The sequence below is a fragment of the Orbicella faveolata genome, unplaced genomic scaffold (assembly GCF_042242905.1).
Source record: "Orbicella faveolata isolate gen_17 unplaced genomic scaffold, um_ofav_v1 contig_13, whole genome shotgun sequence".
Taxonomy (NCBI): Eukaryota; Metazoa; Cnidaria; class Anthozoa; order Scleractinia; family Merulinidae; genus Orbicella; species Orbicella faveolata.
The window spans coordinates 33,270,709-33,275,000 of record NW_028301540.1 but is presented as its reverse complement, the minus strand read 5'-3'; the positions used below and the strand labels follow the sequence as shown (position 1 = coordinate 33,275,000).

At 39.4% G+C, this 4,292-nt stretch overlaps 1 long non-coding RNA gene across 1 annotated transcript; it reads left to right on the top strand.

Annotated features, from left to right (window-relative positions):
• The first annotated feature begins 267 nt into the window (after positions 1-267).
• LOC149116013 (uncharacterized) lies at positions 268-1,027 on the top strand. Its single transcript, XR_016205819.1, has 2 exons — positions 268-363; positions 960-1,027. It is a non-coding gene; the product is annotated as an uncharacterized LOC149116013 (long non-coding RNA).
• Positions 1,028-4,292: the final 3,265 nt, after the last annotated feature.

Here is a 4,292-nt window from a genome sequence, read left to right as displayed (position 1 = left end):
AGACAGAAGGTTTTTGATGTTATCAACTCGTTACATTACATGAAAGGCAAATAACACAAGCAGAGTTCTCCATTCGAGAATCGCATGTCATAACATCGACTTAAAAATATTTCATGACATTGCGTACCCCAATAGAAGTTTTTCGAAACGACCAATTCGAAACTTTCGTCCAATCGAGAATTTCATGCAAGATATGACAAGCGAAATTAGAGGACGATTTCAAAGGCTGAAAGCACTGTCAGATATTAGGAATAGCTAGGAAAAAGCATTTTCATTTTTTTTGCGCTTTCTGTTTTTCAACTTCTGGTGACATGTGTTTATCTTAGGATGGAAATTACTTATCCTCAAGAACGAGTTAAAGAGGTAAGTCACCAAACAAAATATAGCTACACATTGAAAAGTATCTGGTATGAAATACAAATTACATAGAAACTTCAATTTACTACGTCTTCTTTGAATTTTAGGAACAGTGAGTCTGTAAACTGTATACGGCTGAATAAAAATAATGTAAACAGAATTTGCGTCACCACTATTTGCATATACACTGTTGTTATTTGAAACGAACAGCACTGGATGTTTAGCAGCATTATCGCCCCGTCACTCCCTATACTCTATAAGCTTGGAGCCTCCTTTACTGACAAACTTAAAGAATGGGTTAGAATATTTTTTGGCAATGTGCTACTTTTAAGAAGTTACTCCGTTCGATAACTGACAGCCGCGAAGAAATGAATTCAAGTAGACAGCTAGTTATTTACGCTTAACCCACGAAACAAAACATAATTACACACTGAGAATGGCTTGTAAACAATTTTAAAGAAAACAGAAAATTATTGTTAAACTTAATATTTGTCACCAGTCTGCCAAATTTTAAGGAATTTCACAGCAGGAAACGCAAAAAATTCACTGTCAGTCTTTAATTCTGATGTAGTGCTCAAATTTCATCATACTTACCCCCGCAGGTTGGCGGCAGATGAAAATTTGACAATATCCTCAAGATCAAGCTACCGACCTTCATCAAAAATAAAAATATCTCTAGACATTAACTAGTATCTGGCCCGAAATACAATTTGAATAGAACTTCCATTTGGTAAATCTTTGAATTTTAACAACAGCGAGTCTATCAACTAAATACGGCTGACTTTAAATAATGTAAACAGAATTCGCGTCTCGCCTATCTCTAGATGCATTGTCGTTATTCGACACGAACAGCACTGGATGTTTATCAGCATTATACTCCCTCCTTTGCTCCTTATACTATATAAGCTAGGAGCATAGTTTATTAAAGAACTAAAAAATGGGTTAAAATATTTTCTGACAATGTGCTATTTTCATTAGCGACGTTGGCTAGTTCGATTTCTGACAGCCGCGAAAAAATTAATTCAAGTAACGAGCAAGTTATTTCCGCTTAACCCACGAAACAAACCATAATTATGCGTTGGGTAATGGCTTGTAAACAATTTTAACAACAAAAAATTTATATATAAGGATTTGTCTTCGTTTTCAACAAACAGATGGTCTGCAAACAAAAGCCAATAGATTTTGCTTTGTTAACATTAAAGTTTGGGTAGCAGTTGTTGGGTGTCAAATAACGCAAGCAGAAGGTTTTTGATGTTATCAACTCGTTACATTACACGAAAGGCAAATAACACAAGCAGAGTTCTCCATTCGAGAATCGCATGTTATAACATCGACTTAAAAATATTTCATGACATTGCGTACCCCAATAGAAGTTTCTCGAAACGACCAATTCGAAACTTTCGTCCCATCGAGAATTTCATGCAAGATATGACAAGCGAAATTATCCATTCCACAATTGCATATAATTACTACGACTCACAGATATTTCACAACATCATGTTACCATTATCTAAGTTTGTCGATACGACAGATTCCTTTCATTCGTGGAAAGGAAAATTTTCTGCACGAACCTACAAGCACACTCCTCCATTAGACAATTTGATGTAAATACAAGTCCTTGTAGGGCTTACTTTATTTTACACAACGATACAAAACGAAAGAAACAAATCTATACCGAAATAAACGTATCAAGTATCAAAACAGTAAAATTCTTCTGTACGAAAACCTAACAAGGAATAAAACAGCGGAACTCCGAAATTTGTAAATTCGAAGATCTGTATTTCGAGAACCGAGTCCTTCCAAGACTGTACTATATAACACTTATTGCTTCAGATTATTTAACACTTCGTACATACAACTGGATGCAGTGATATTTTTTAACAGCGAGTTATAGCCGAAAGATCACAAGTGCTCCATTTCGCAAATTACAAATACGTATTTTAAGAAACGGGTGCTTCCGTACCTTACTTCCCTCGTTACCATAGTGATAAAGCGAACATTAACTCGTGAAAGGTGAGTCAAGTAGTAGGCACTCCTTTTACCGAGCACAAATCTGTAAGCTCGAAACCGAGCGTGCAATAATTTTTCCCCTGACGATTTCCCTGCAAACCAAGGCCATCACGTGCCAGTTTAGAGTCCCGGGTACTGGGAAATATGATCCAAGTTCTGGATATCAACCCATAGTTGCTCAACCGAGCGTTCAATTGTTTTTCCTTCTCCATTTCACTGCAACCCAAGGCCATCAGAAGTTAGTATAGAGTCCCTGGGACTGGACAATATCCGCCAAGTTCCGGGAAATCGAGCCAAAGTTGGTCAAAATCACGATGCGTGTAAGTCGGTCTTCGCTACCTTTTTCACTCTTAAAATTAAGTGTGGCTATTTTGGCGCTAGAAATTAGCTCCAAAGCGAGCGTGCGATAGTTTTACCTCCATCCATGTCACTGAAAACCAAGGCTATCACGATGAAGTTTAGAGTCCCTGGGACTGGAAAATATCATCAAAGTTCCGGCATATCGAGCCAAAATTGGTCAAAATCACGATGCGCGTAAGGCGGTCTCGGCTATTCTTTCAGTCTTAAAATGAAGTGGGGCTATAATTCGGCCTAGAAGCTCAAAACCAAACGTTCAAATATTTTTCCTCTGTGCATTTCACTGAAAATCAAGGCCATCACAAGTTAGTTTAGAGACTGGACTGGAAAATAATCGAGCCAAAGGTGATCAAAATCACAATGCACGTAAGGCGGTCTCAGCTACTCTATCAGTCTTAAAATAAAGTGGGGCTATATTTTGGCCTACAAGCTCGAAACCGAGCCTTCAAATATTTTTCTCTGTCCATTTCATGACTAGATGACTAGAAAATATCCCCCAAGTTCCGGCAAATCGAGTCAAAGTTGGTCAACATCCCTATGCCCGTAAGGCGGTCTCGGCTACTCAATCAGGATTAAAATAAAGTGACCTGGGGCTAAATTTCAACCTAGAAGCTCGAGATCGAGCGTTCAAATATTTTTCCTCTGTCCATTCTACTGAAAACCAAGGCCATCACCAGCTACTTTAGAGTCCCTGGGACTGGAAAATATCCCCGAAGTTCCGCAAAATCGAGCCAAAGTTGGTCAAAATCAAGATGCGCGCAAGGCAGTCTCGGCTACTCTATCAGTCTTAATATGAAGTGAGGCTATATCTCGCCCTAGAAGCTCGAAACCGAGCGTTCGAATATTTTTCCTCTGGCCATTTCACTGAAAACCAAGGCCATCACCAGCTCGTTTACAGTCCCTGGGACGGGAAAATATCCCTGACGTTCCGACAAATTTAGAAGTGGGGCTATATTTCGGCGTAGAAGCTGGAAACCGAGCGTTCAAATATTTCTCCTCTGTCCATTTCACTTAAAACCAAGGCCATCACGAATTAGTTTAGAGTCCCTCCCACTGGAAAATATCCCCTAAGTTCTGGTCAATCGAGCCAAAGTTAGCCAAAATTACGATGCGCGTAGGGCGAGCTATATTTCGGCCTAGAAGCTAGAAACCGAGCGTTCAAACATTTTTCCTCTGCCAATTTAACCTAAAACCAAGGTTATCACGAGTTAGTTTAGAGTCCCCGAGACTGGAAAATATCCCCCAAGTTCCTGGAAATCTACACAAAGTTGTTCAACATTACGCTGCGCGTAAGGCGGTTTCGGCTATATTTCGGGGCTATATTTCGGCCTAGAAGCTCGAAAACGAGCGTTCAAATATTTTCCTCCGCTTATTTCACACAAAACCAAGGCCATTATGAGTTAGTTTAGAGTCCCCGGGACTGGAAAATTTCCTCCAAGCTCCTGGAAATCGACCCGCAGTTGTTCAAAATTACGCTGCGCATAACGCGGTCTCGGCTACCCTTTTAGTCTTAAAATAAGTGAAGCTATATTTCGGCCTAAAAGCTCGAAATCGAGCGCTCAAATATT